General features: G+C 38.1%; 1 protein-coding gene and 1 non-coding gene across 6 annotated transcripts in view; both read left to right on the plus strand.

Annotated features, from left to right (window-relative positions):
* The window catches only part of NLK (nemo like kinase), a 127,274-nt gene that overhangs the window by 78,751 nt on the left and 33,747 nt on the right, over nt 1-14,776 (plus strand). The window lies entirely within an intron of this gene.
* Nucleotides 13,819-13,891, plus strand: TRNAG-UCC (transfer RNA glycine (anticodon UCC)). Its single transcript has one exon. It is a non-coding gene; the product is annotated as a tRNA-Gly (tRNA).

Here is a 14,776-nt window from a genome sequence, read left to right on the forward strand (position 1 = left end):
TTCTAAGACTAGAAAATTGGGATGTTATAGTACATATGTAAGTTTCAGCAGGCAATATATTAAACCAGAAGATCTTTTTAAAGCTAATAGAATAGTTAACATCATTTTAGAATATCTGAGGTCTGTGAACATTTTGATGTAATCAAGTGTACAATAAGTGTCAACGTGTATATCATGCAGTTGCTGCTGCTGCTATGTTGCTTCAGTCATGTCCGACTCTGTGCGACCCCATAGACGGCAGCCCACCAGGCTCCCCCGTCCCTGGGATTCTCCAGGCGAGAACACTGCAGTTAATCATCCGTTTTTCACTAAAACTGTAATAAAATGACTATATCAGTGCCCACCAAAAATTTAGCTTGGGTTTTGAAAGACCATGCTTCTTTAAATAACTCCTTATGCAACTTTTAAAAAGACAGTATCTAGATTATAACTGTTTACAAACCTTCCTACAGAGTTCAGCAGATGAATCAGGTATGGAAAGAGCAATAAGTTCTACCCTGACCTCTGTATCTTTTAGCTTTTGTGTTTTCACAGTTTTAAAGTCTAATGTATCCACCAAAAAATATATTCTCTAATAATTAAGGAAAAATTATTTTTTAACTTGAAACACAGTCTTAACATTTTATGGAGAAGAATATGCATGGTATAAGTCTTCCGTGCTAGACAATTACAGCCTAAAACCAGTAGAAATGAGAAGTCTAATGGGATGACAGTGTGCTGCAGTTTGCCAGGACTCCTGGATTTTACCTGATGTCCTGGTATTAATAAGTTTCTCCTTTTACTTTCTGGAGTGTCCCTATTTGAATAATAGGTTTGGCTTGTGCAGGCAGTGTTTACACAGGAATTTCTTGTCACAAAGGCAGCAAGGGAACCTACATATCCACTTCAGCCAGTTAAAGTCTTTGGTAGGCAGTAATGTAATACTGTCGAATAAACTACTCCCAGATGCAGTGGTTTAATTGATAGTATTAGTAGACTGTATTTTATATACACAATATGTAATTCCCTAGTGCTGTGAAAGAGCTCTGTAACCCTCAGGGAACCTTAGGAGCCAGTAAAAAGCTAAGAACAAGCAAAATAAAATGTGTAAATGCAGATATAAGTGCACTCTTCCTGTAGCAAAAGTACCAGCAAGGACCGGAAATCTACATCTTAAGAATTTTGAAGATTTCCATATTGTTAAAATTTCCTCTTCATTTATTCTATAAACATAAGCATCAACTATGTTCCTAAAACCAGGATTTTTTTTTTTCTGTTTTGCTCACTGTGGTGTTCCCAGCACTTAGAACAGTACCTAACATATAGTAGGTGCTAAATAGATATTTGTTGAATAAGATAGTGTCTGACTTAACAGGTTTGTAATCTAGTGGATGATACAATCATATAAATAATATAGATTGTAAAGTACAGTGATAGAAAAAAATCTACATATCCTGAGAGCACTGAGGATCTGATTTTCACTCTTTCCCATTTTAGTTTCCAAGCTGATTACTTGAAAAGCATTTGATGTTTTTAAACAAAAACTTTCATTTACCCACCATCACCAGTTCTGGCTCCTTAGCACTGAAGCCTAAGACAGACACTTAGAAAGGCAAAACAGAGGAAAAGTTAGGTAGAACAATCCAAGAACAGCAAAATTCTTAACTTTAACCACCTTAGTCAATATCTCCTCAGCTTTATTTATTAATGTGGCCAAACATTAGCACTGTTATATATTTAACATTGTATTAATACTAATCCCTGTGGAGGTTATAGAGATAAATTGATGAAATGTTTAATTTTTTAAAATTTAGTGTGTCAGAAATTATTCTCAATACTTCACTCTCATTTTAAAGATGAAGAAACTATAGCTCAGAGAGGTAGATAACTTGATCAAGGGATTTGAATCCATGTTGACTGGTCTGGTGGGTCAAGAATGCTCTTAACTCACTACTGCCTCTTAATGTTTTCCCTCAAGAAAAATGTTCTCCTTCCAGTCAGTGGGGTGAGATAAGAACTAAAGAAATAACTATTATGTATGGTAGATTGTGTCAGAAGATTTAAAAGAAGAGATTGCCTCACACAGAAAAAACCATAAGAAGATTTCATGTAGGAAAAGACATTTTAGTTGAGTATTGATGGATGAGAAGGATTTGGATCTGTAACATTGAGGAGGATGGATATTCCAAATGGATGGAGTAAGTATAAGCATGTTCTAGGGAATGACTAGAGTTTAGAATGTGTGGATAGTGAGAAATTAAGCTAGTTGGAGCCAAGTCATGGAGGGCCTTGAAAGCTGAACTAAGGAAATTCATCTTTATTCAGTAGGCACTTTAGAATCCAGTGAAGGATTTTTGTGGTGAGGAATGACAGAATCAGAAGTGTATTCTGTAAACTTAACAAAGAGTTTCTGTTGGGGTGTTGAGAAAGTTCTAGAATCAGAAGTGGTGATAGTTGCATAACATTGTGAATGTGCTTAATACCATTGAATTAAGAGGTTTCTGAGCATAGCAGTGGGACCAGCCATAGTCTAGAGAAGGTAGGAGAAAAGGCAGCTTACTCCTCCACTTACCAGCTCTTTAAATGGAGACCATGTTACCCAAATCATGTTGATGCTGTTCATATAAATCCATTATACATGTTTTTTGATGGCCAAATTAACTAAATCTTAAAAATGTCAACACCTAATTCATTTGCTGTTAAACTTTAGAAAATGAGAATATATATTTTTTAGGTCTCAAATTCCAATGTTATTTTCATGCTGACGCATAAGCAGTGGAAAAAGCAGAATTCAAAGTCAGGTGTGAGAAGTTTAAAGATATTTTCCTTTGACTCTGCCTTGAGCTAATCACCCAAAATCTCTGCATCACTCATTCTCTGTACAGTGAGTTTTTAAACTTACGGTGGAGTCACAGTCCTGCATTTAAACTGAAACATATGCAACACAGTTTTTTAAATTTAACATGGTTAAAAGAGAGAATGTAGTTTGTGCCCAATTCCACTCTTTTACCTTCTTTTCCAGAATGAGTATGAGACAGAAACCAAGATGTACTGTACCCTCAGTTAGTTTCAGCTCCCATATGCTTCCCACAGTGAGAGCATTTCACCAAACTGAGTGTGACACTGGTGTTAAGAGAGGTGCTTTTATGTGGCATGACCCCTTAACACAAGCCGTCTGTTTCATATGGGGTTCAATCAAAGGAAACAGCACTCTGTTCCAATGCCAGAGAATACAATACTGTTGAATTAATGAGAGTTTGATATGTTGGTCTCCAACATGGTATCTTCCCAGGTGACTTTTTTTTTTGTGATACTTGGTGTTCATTTTATGCCTTAACTTTAGAACTTTACCCTCAGGAAAGAAGTACCAGCAGGTAGTATCAAGTATAGTGGCAATTGCTGTTACCCTTAAGGAGTTCATGGTTCAAAAGAGATGATTGACGATAGTGAAATAATTATAATACCAGAGCAATCAAGTTTACAATAGAGATGTTAACCACATTTTCTTATGTATGAAAACTTCCCTGCCCTCCATCCCTCTCCCACAAAAGAAGAGTTTGGAGGACTTACCTGGAACTTAAAATTTTCATAGAATAAAACATTTTCCTACATCAATTCATATGAGATCAATTGCATATTAGTAGGATAGATATGGGGCTTTCCTGATAGCTCAGCTGATAAAAAAATCTGCCTGCAGTGTGGGAGACCTGGATTCAATCCCTGGGTTGGAAAGACCGTCTGGAGAAGGGAATAGCTACCCACTCCAGTATTCTGGCCTAGAGAATTCCATGGACTGTATACTCCATGGGGTCACGAAGAGTCGGACATGACAGCAACTTTCACTTCTCTTCAGGATAGATATATTTTCCATATTTTTTCACAGAATTTTGGGCGGTTTCTGGTTTCTATTTGTGGGTCCATATAACCCTTTTTGTATAGCTATTCTAATGAAATAGCAGTATGGAACAGTGCTGAAGGTGGTACATCTAATTGCATGATAGAGTATTTGTTCCATAAATGTTAGAAAGTAAGTACTCTGAACAAGTGGATAAGGTACTCGTATCTTTTTTCCCAAAATTCATTAAAATATAATTTGATACATAGCAGATCTTATATCTTGACAGAGGAGGCAAATCCCTTTAAATGGACCATTGTTTTAGTTTTTGTCTCTTCCCAGTTGCCATAGAAAATACTCAGAAACAGACTTTTGATATACCTCTCAGATTATTCTAGATTTTTGTTCTCTGTGTGTTTTGAATCCTCTCTGCCCTATTCCTTTTAATAACTTAGCTTTTTAAAATCTTCAACCAAAAATGAATTTCACTGTGATGGGTGGCACTGGGCAGGTGTATTAAGGAAGCATCTGTAGCTTGGCATATTGAGAGGCTTGTCCTCCCTTCAGAATGCTGTTTGTGGTGGTTTATACTGCTGATAGCAATCTACTCTCAGGTTTTAATGACATCATTCTTGCACCTTTTCAATAGATCAGACTGGAGTAAGTTGCTCTCCAAGTCTGTTGGGTGAAGGACATTAGAAACCAGATCGTCTGGACATAGAAGTAAGGTTTTCAGACCCATTGCGAAAGGGTATGTGTGCTTAGTTGCTCAGTCGTGTCCGACTCTTTGCAACCCATGGACTGCAGCCCACCAGGCTTCTCTGTCCATGGGGATTCTCCAGGCAAAAATACTGGAGTGGATTGCCATGCCCTCTTCCAGAAGATCTTCTCAACCCAGGGATCGAAGCCAGGTCTCCTGCATTGTGGGTGGATTCTTTACCATCTGAGCCACCAGGGAAGCCTTAAGAAAGGGTGGCTAGGTCTAATTTGAGGACCCATTGGCAATAAGAAGCATGAGGCAGTTTATACGACTGATAATGTGCATCTTTATCCTCTGAAGGGGTTAAGTGGGGATTGAAGCATTTGTCCCTTCTCTTCATTAATTAAAAAAAAAAAAAATTGGAAAAGTAAAATGTTTCTCATTTTGGGGAGAGACTCTTCTCTCAAATATATATATTATGTCCAGAAAAAGTAGTGACTATTTCGGTCATTAATTCTGCTTCTGTTCCTTGCTCTTAATGTCTGGGTTTGTGTGTCTCTGCATTTATTTACTTTGGGGGCTATGATGACAAAAGATTAATAACCCCAGACTCTACTACCAACATTTGACAGATACAGAAACTTGCCTTTGCCTTCTGTAGGGCACTTTGAAAAGACAAGACTGAGGTTTGAAATAATATCACATATTCTAGGATGCTTTTTCTGTCATTGCATATGTGGTTATAGCTTGTGACAAGGACTCAGTGAACAGGATATAGAATGACAGCTTTCCAGTTTTCTTTTTTTGTTTTTTCTTTTTTCATATGGTAGAATTGACTCTTTTTTTTTAGTCAATTTAAAATTTCGAGTTAAAGGTGGTTTTAATTTTTTTGATTTTTGAAGTTCTATACAACAAATTAGTTACCTTGAAAAGAAGAGGAATTTGCCTTAGCCTGGGAAAGAGATTGTTATATTCAAGCATTTTAACACCATGACCTTTTATTCCATTGATTTCTATAGAGAAGCACAGGCATGCTTCAGAAAAGGTCAGTGATTCTAATTGAAGCACACACCAATTTTTTTCTAGTTGCAAAGGCGCCCATGCTTTTTGTTGCAAAAAAGATGATGAGATTTAGAGCTGACCATTTGTTACGAGAAAGCAATTTTCTCTGTGATGCATTGCTGTTTTTCTTTCACTTGGAAGGCATTGTTTGAAATCAACAATATCCAAAAACCAGATTTTTCCTTATTCATGCTATTTAATACCCCTCATTTTTATTTCTGAGGCCATTACATATCTGAGATCTCAATTGAAATTTCCCTCTGTGGACCTGATTTTTTTTTTTTTTTAGCTCTTTTAACTTTTATTTTTTATTTTTATTTATTTATTTTTATTTTTACTTTATTTTACTTTACAATACTGTATTGCTTTTGCCATACATTGACATGAATCTGCCACAGGTCCTGATTTTGAAAGAAAAAAATGTGAGGAAAATGATACCTATTAAGTCTCACATATTTATGGTTAAAAGATTTTCCTTCCAACAAGAATGGCAGGATTTCAGAATTAGTGCTTAACATGAGTTTAAACATGTTTTAACTGTCATTCTTGGACTTTTCATAGAGAATCTTTGGCTTTAGGAACCAAACTTGAGTATCTACATACTATAGTTTGTTAAACCAAAAATTCACTGTGTCCTTTTGGAAAAGTCACCTGATCTTCATATTTGTTCTAACTTATATTGCATGAAGACGGAAGACTTTTCTTTTTTAAATGGTTGTTAAATTGTTGGCCAACTTAATATTTAATATTGCAAGAGTTCTTTTTTATAATCTGGTTTAGTGTTGGTCTTTGTCCAGTATGAAGTGGAAGAAAGAATTGCCCACGTTTTAATATCTGAAGTCAGGGATTAAAATTGTGTTTTCAAAGCTTTCTGTCTATATTCATTCTGGAGGAAATAATTTGTGTTCTCCATTTTATTCTCCCAACTCAGCTAAACCAGCTAAATACCTTTACTTTGCTTTCGGAAAGCTTTTAACACATCATTAATAGTTTCTCACACAACTTCAGTTGCTCATTGCACATAGAACATTAAATGTGTTCTCAGACTTAAGTTAAGCAGGCATTTCAACCCACTGTAGTTCTGAACTTTAGATGGTGAGAGTTTTTGAACCTGATAGGGTAGTTTTTAACATAAGACCACATCACAGATTTTCACACGTATGCACACCTTGAGCTGTCCAGAATGATTAACTCTCTATTATTAAAGTGCTTATATAGTAGTGCTTTCTTATGACATTTGCATAACCTTTATCTATAGCAGTCATTTATTTGTAATAGTTTATAAACTCCCCTGGTTCTTACTGACTCTAGGAACTGGGTAATGAGTTTATTCTTACCTTTATTCTCTTTTGTCTGAGAGGTGGAAACAATCTAAGTCGTAGACTGATTGGCAGGCTCAAACATGGGATTATGGAAAATTGACCATCATTGCAGGATTATTATATTAGGAAATTGACAAGCAAGTATCTCCCTTTCTTCACCTTCAAAGCCTTGATGGCTCCTCCAATATCTGTTCTCGGTTAGAGCCTAAATAACAGCACTCTAAAATCAGTCCCATTCTCTGCTCCTTCTCCTTACCATGCTCTCATCATCTGTTAGTTCTGCCTGACAAGAGCGATCTTGACCTCAGTGACTGTCATGTCATAAAATGGGAACAAGCTCCCTATCTCCTGTTTATTTCAAAATCTTTTGATCAGTCCAGGGCCAACCTTGTCAGCATTCTTGCTAGCTTGAGGTAATAGAAAATCTATCATAGTGGCAAAGAGCATGGAACCAGACAACCTAGATTTGAATCCCGGCTTTGCCTTTTACTTGTGTTTTCTTGGACAAGTTACTTAACCTCTCTGTGCCTCAATTTCCTGGTTAATAAAATGAAAATATTTAGTAGTGCCATAAAGAAGGCTGAGTGCCGAAGAATTGATGCTTTTGAGCTGTGGTATTGGAGAAGACTCTTCAGAGTCCCTTGAACTGCAAGATCAAACCAGTCAATCCTAAAGGAAATCAATATTGAATATTCATTTGAAGGATTGATACTGAAGCTCCAATACTTTGGCCACCTGATGTGAAGAGCCAACTCATTGGAAAAGACGCTGATGCTGGGAAAGATTGAAAGCAGGAGGAGAAGGGGACGACAGAGGATGAGATGGTTGGATGGCATCACTTGACTCAATTGACATGAGTTTGAGCAAGCTCCAGGAGATGCAGAAGGACAGGGAAGCCTGGCATGCTGCAATCCATGGGGTTGCAAAGAGTTGGGCATGACTGAGCAAATGAGCAACAACCACCCCATAGAGTTATTTTGAGGAATAAATTGGGAAAGAGAGTTAGAACAGTACTTAACAAGTGCAAAAAAATAGTAAGGAAAGGCCTTATAGATGAAGTAGAACTTAGTGAAGTTGGAAGACAATAGAAACTCCTATGGACTTTGTGATGCAAAGTGCGCCAAGCCAGCTGTGAACAGATGGTATTAGCAAGTCCTCATCACAAATGGACTTTCGTAATGGCTGATCAGTAACTACCTAGCCCATTTATAGAGAGGTGTGTTTTTTTTAATGTTAACTGTTAATGAAGTGTGGGTTGTCAACCTCAGTACCTCATATTCTCTTACCTGGTCTCTTCTAGCTTTAGTTTTTTTTGCCATTTAGTTTTTTTTCAGATCTTTGAAACACTGTTTCAGGATGTATACAGAAAATCTATTCTGTATACATCTCGCCGGCACCTCCAAGCCTTCCATCCAGACTGCATCTACATTATAGCTTTCTTACTACTTTTTCCATTACCTTAACCAAACTCTTCTTATTAATTAGAAAGACATAATTTCCTCCTTCAACCTATCATCCCACAACCACTCACCTTGGGTCTTCCTGGTGGTGCAGTGACTAATACTCTGCACAAAGACCACTCCCCTGTGATGCCCTGAAGTAGGAGTCACATCTCCTGGTAGTAGCCCCCTCATGGCTACAGAAAGATTACTTTGGCCTTTTATATTTTAGGGTTTGCCCCATGGCTCAGTGGTAAAGAATCCACCTGCAATGCAGGAGCTGTGGGTTCAATTCCTGAGTGGGGAAGATCCCCTGGAGGAGGAAATGGAAACCCACTCCAGTATTCTTGCCTGGGAAATTCCACAGACAGAGGAGCCTTGTGGGCTACAATCCATAGGGTCACAAAGCGTTGGACACAACTCAGACGACTTAGCAGCAGTAGTATATGTGCAAATCCTGAGGTTGTTTTAAAAGAACTGTTTCAAGTTCCAACTCACAGTTGGAATTTTTTTCCCTCTGCTTTGAAGAGAGTTGCTATAGTAGGAACAACTTACTCACACCAGCTCTTTGAAACACCTGTGTTTCAGGTGACGCCAAAAACACTAAAGCTAGAATCTAGTCTTTCCACCTCTATTACAAAATAAATATACCTCTAAAACTTCCCAGCTGGTGGGGAATGAAATGCTGCCAGCCTTCCCAACTATTTGAGGGTAATAATGAATAACAACAAAGCCATACCTCATTTGAGCCCCTGAAAAGCCTCATAACCCCATTATCATTCTCTTGAACTGCTTAACCTTCTGGTTAACCTTCTGATTATTAGCCTCTTTAATCCAGGTGTGAGGATTTGGGGACGCTCTTAGGGCTATTTATTTGATCTTTTTGTCCTATTCCACTGTTCTGACTTTATTTTTTAAGGTTGGTAGACACCAGGGAGACGTGTTACATAGAGACCCAGAGGTTTCAGAAGTCACTAAATTTATCAGACCTGCCTTAATTGGAGGATATAGGGAAGCAGTGGGGCTTTTACCCACTTCATAGACCAGCTGAGTCTCCTGCTGCCAGCTCAGTTTATTTGAGAGCAATACTTCAGGGAACTTAATAAACCTGTAGCACACTAGCATGAATCTGAATTTTAACCAGAGTATAATTTATGTACTACTTATTAATACATCAGTTTGCTCTGTGTATAATATATAATGCCATTATTAAAAGTTAAGTGCACTGAATTGTTGGTGTAGGTTTAATAATTACATGTTTAATTAACAGTTTTCCTCTTACTGATACATCACTCAGAGGTGGCAAGAGAACCCAGATGGTTCAGTTCAGCTCAGTCATGTCCAACTATGCGACCCCATGAATCGCAGCACGCCAGGCCTCCCTGTCCATCACCAACTCCCAGAGTTCACTCAGACTCACGTCCATCGAGTCACTGATGCCATCCAGCCATCTCATCCTCTGTTGTCCCCTTCTCCTCCTGCCCCCAATCCCTCCCAGCATCAGAGTCTTTTCCAATGAGTCAACTCTTCGCATCAGGTGGCCAAAGTACTGGAGTTTCAGCTTCAGCATCATTCCTTCCAAAGAAATCCCAGGGCTGATCTCCTTTAGAATGGACTGGTTGGATCTCCTTGCAGTCCAAGGGACTCTCAAGAGTCTTCTCCAACAGCACAGTTCAAAAGCATCAATTCTTCAGTGCTCAGCTTCTTTCACAGTCCAACTCTCACATCCATACATAACCACTGGAAAAACCAGAACCTTGACTAGGCGGACCTTAGTCGGCAAAGGAATGTCTCTGCTTTTGAATATGCTATCTAGGTTGGTCATAAATTTTCTTCCAAGGAGTAAGCGTCTTTTAATTTCATGGCTGCAATCACCATCTGCAGTGACTTTGGAGCCCAAAAAAATAAAGTCTGACACTGTTTCCACTGTTTCCCCATCTATTTCCCATGAAGTGATGGGACCAGATGCCATGATCTTCATTTTCGGAATGTTGAGCTTTAAAAGCCAACTTTTTCACTCTCCACTTACACTTTCATCAAGAGGCTTTTTAGTTCCTCTTCACTTTCTGCCATAAGGGTGGTGTCATCTGCATATCCGAAGTTACTGATATTTCTCCTGGCAATCTTGATTCCGGCTTGTGCTTCTTCCAGCCCAGCGTTTCTCATGATGTACTCTGCATAGAAGTTAAATAAGCAGGGTGACAATATACAGCCTTGACGTACTCCTTTCCCTATTTGGAACCAGTCTGTTGTTCCATGTCCAGTTCTAACTGTTTCTTCCTGACCTGCATATAGGTTTCTCAAGAGGCAGGTCAGGTGGTCTGGTATTCCCATCTCTTTCAGAATTTTCCACAGTTTATTGTGATCCACACAGTCAAAGGCTTTGGCATAGTCAATAAAGCAGAAATAGATGTTTTTTTGGAACTCTCTTGCTTTTTCCATGATCCAGCGGATGTTGGCAATTTGATCTCTGGTTCCTCTGCCTTTTCTAAAACCAGCTTGAACATCTGGAAGTTCACGGTTCACGTATTGCTGAAGCCTGGCTTGAAGAATTTTGAGCATTACTTTACTAGTGTGTGAGATGAGTATAATTGTGCGGTAGTTTGAACATTCTTTGGCATTGCCTTTCTTTGGGATTGGAATGAAAACTGACCTTTTCCGGTCCTGTGGCCACTACTGAGTTTTCCAAATTTGCTGGCATATTGAGTGCAGCACTTTCACAGCATCATCTTTCAGGATTTGAAACAGCTCAACTGGAATTCCATTACCTCCACTAGCTTTGTTCGTAGTGATGCTTCCTAAGGCCCACTTGACTTCACATTCCAGGATGTCTGTCTCTAGGTGAGTGATCACACCATCGTGATTATCTGGGTCGTGAAGATCTTTTTTGTACAGTTCTTCTGTGTATTCTTGCCACCTCCTCTTAATATCTTTTGCTTCAGTTAGGTCCATACCATTTCTGTCCAGATGATAGATAATAGAATTAGGTTGAAGTGACGTTTTTCCAAAGGAAATATGATATGCACAAGCCTAGCAGAGTTTTGTTTCTTGTGTGTTGTTCTGGATATGTGGTATACTAACCAGTTAGGAGATGCCAATCTAATAGTTAATTTTTGCCACCCTGAGTTCAAGTCTGAGAAACTCCAGGTGACTAGAAGTTCTTTACCAAAACCAGGAGTCCCATGGGTAGAGGTCTCACAGCGATTAACACTTTTAATTGCTCCCTTGAGTTTCCAGTCCTTCCAGAACCAACCCTCTCTCAAAAGTAGTATGCAGTATGCCAAGAAAACTGCATGAGACCTGTTAATAAGAAGTGAATATAATTTTCCTTTTCAGCAGTGATATCCTTTTAGGATTCTGATCTTAAGATCAGTACCTTAAAGGAACTTTTTTAATTGGTTGCCTGTTTTGTTTTTTTCTTTTTTTCTTAACTTAGGTTCTTTTGGCTTTCCCTTGGGTAGGGACAGGGAAATGTTAGGAGGAGATAAGAATAAAGTTACATGTTCTTCCCATAACAGTGATGATGGTAGCAGCAGCTATGTGTCAGACATTTATATGTGATTCACATACAGCATCTGGACCCAGCAGTGTAGTAGATGTCATTGTGTTTCTTTTATAAATGCAAAAACAAACTCAAGAGAGGTTATTTAACTTGTCTGATGTTACCAAGCCAGTAAGTGACCAAGTCAAGATTCTAACCTGGTCTTTAATTCCAAAGCCTACACCACACTGTCTCCAACTACCAAATTCTGTTTTAACTCCTCATTCTAAAAAATCTCCCCTCTTCTCAAGTAGAATTATTTTGTTCACCTTTTTTGATGTTTCATCTATTGAAAGACAAAGCACAGGTTAAGAGCAAAAGCTGGGGTTTAGCACCAACTCTGCTGTGTACAAGCTATGACTTCTGGCTGCTTTCTTCACCTTTCTAACCCTCTTTGCTTATTTGTATAATGGGAATGTTAATAGGACTTAGAGTAATTATGAATAGATGAGACAAATTAACTTTAAGCTGGAGGTCTGACACATAGAAAACTAAATAGCAATTTTTTAAAATCAAGGTCCTGTGGCCATGTACATTAAAATCTTTTTGCTTCCTTCTTACTTTTTCTACCTGATTTTTACTTGTCAGTCTTAACACTTTTTCTAATCTCTTGAATGTTGCTTTGCATTCATTCATCTTTTTCCTCTGTTTTGTCATTGAGTTAGCGTGCTCTCTACACCCCTTGGTACCCAGTCAGTATTTATTGATGCTAATGATAATGGTTAAACAGTGATGGTGTTGGCACCAGTCCTGCAGCCTCTGAGACTGCCTGAGTAATCATGACTTCCTAAAAACAGAGACAGACTCAATCATCTTTCTCATAATTGAAGGTCAGAATTTGATGTCAGCATTTGTTTCTGTGGTGACTGTGTAGCTTTTTCTGTGGAATTACCTTTGACAGTTGGAGTAGCCGGGCTTTCTGGCGTGAGACTGATTGTCATGCATTCTTAAATTACTTTCTAAAGTAGATGCAGCATCATAAAGGTAGGTAAACAAATACTGATTGTGGTACAGATTTGTTTTTCTTGAATCGAGAGGTCAGGGGAGGCCTACCATTGAGGGGCAGTTGACGACCAGACTCTATCTACATTAGTTGCCTAGTTTTCTTCCCATAATCCTTTCTGGCATCAAAGAACATTGTACAAAACTGTGTTTAATCCTAAACATGCCCCTCTTTTCTCCAACTTCTGGTATCTCTAATATATTCCTACCTCATTTCTTTGATTCTCAGAAGATTTCTTATTTTTGCTTTTTCTGCTTCAAACTCTGTCCTCATAAACACATTTTATTCCACAGCAACCCTTTGTGGGTGTCCTGCATGATTGATACTTGGGCCCTATGCACTAACAACTCAGCTACTAACACTGATGGCCATTATTCTAAAGAATATCATGTTATTAAGGCTGAATTTTATAATTCATTAATGATAACATGCTTCCATAATTTAGAAATCCAGATTTTTTTTAATAACAAAAGGAAAGAAATAGAAAAAAGACTTAATTAAAAAAAGAAAAACTTTGTACAAGAAAAAGAAGATTGTAAGCAGAAGCAAAATTAATGCCCTGTCTGTGGCAGATTTCATTTAGTAGTAATTACATGTTACTATGTCTAATGTAATATAATATATAAACTTATATTTTTAGTTTAATCTCCCACTAAAACCTGTCCTATATTTCCAGCAATCTATAGTTCAGACTTGTTTTCTTCCTCATTTTCTTCTCAAGGAATACCACTACACAAAGTTAGCTGGGCTTCTTTTACACACACACACACACACGTTAATGTGCATATGCTAATTTTTTTTGTGTTTTCCTTGTCCATTTAAAGAAATAGAGAATATGAAGCTATTCAAGTAAGTGTGTATGGTTCGTTAGTATAGGAAAGTGTTAATTGAATTGTCAATTTTAGTTTTGTAGCTTAAGAAAGGTGAAATAAGAAGTTCCCTGACAGTCCAGTGGTTAGGACTCTGCTCTTCCAATGCAGGGGGCAAGGGTTCAATCCCCACTCAGGGAACTAAGATCCCACGTGCCACATGGCATGGCCAAAATACAAATTTTTTAAAAAAGGGAAAAAGATGTGTGAAAGGAATAAAATTTGAATGAAGTAACAGGGGAGAGAGAGTATGAGGTAGAAAAACTTGTGTCCATCATTTTTTTTTTAACCTTTGTGTTATTTTTCAGTTGCTGGCAAAAGGAGTATCATTATTTAGCTTGTCAACCTGACATTCGTTCACCCCCAACGTAGATCTGTTGCATGGGAGTGGTACGAGGTTGTTATGAGGATTAAATGAGGTGATCTGTATTAAGAGTAGCACATAGTAGGCTCAAGGGTGCTTTATTTGAGGTCTGACCTGTTAGTAACAGAACCAAGGTTACAGTTCAGGTACTAGAGGAAATGAGTAAGAGCGTGGCAGTTACTTCAGACACCTTTGGATTCAGTTCCTCCAGAATGAAAGCCTAAAACTCAAATAGAGAACAGTTCTTTAGAATAACCTAACTTGTGCTGTGAGAAATCAAGGAGATAATTCATAGCAAGTTCTTCCAAAGTGCCTCACATATAGAGGGAACTCAATAAATGTTCATTGCTTTTATTTTTGTTATTTCTTGGTTTTTTGTTTGTTTTTTTTTTTAATTCTTAAGGTAAACCATTTTAGGAAACCTAATGCATGACTTCCCTGGTGGCTCAGTGGCAAAGAATCCACCTGCCAATGCAGGAGTTGCAAGAGACACAGGTTCCATCCCTGGGTTGGGAAGATCCCTTGGAGTAGGAAATGGCAACCCACTCCAGTGTTCTTGCCTGAAAAATCCCATGGACAGAGGAGCCTGGGGGCTACAGTCCATGGGGTCTCAAAGAGTTGGATGCAACTGAGCACAATGCATGTTTGTGTGTTTTTATAGA

Source organism: Ovis canadensis, chromosome 11 (genome assembly GCF_042477335.2).
Source record: "Ovis canadensis isolate MfBH-ARS-UI-01 breed Bighorn chromosome 11, ARS-UI_OviCan_v2, whole genome shotgun sequence".
Classification (NCBI taxonomy): Eukaryota; Metazoa; Chordata; class Mammalia; order Artiodactyla; family Bovidae; genus Ovis; species Ovis canadensis.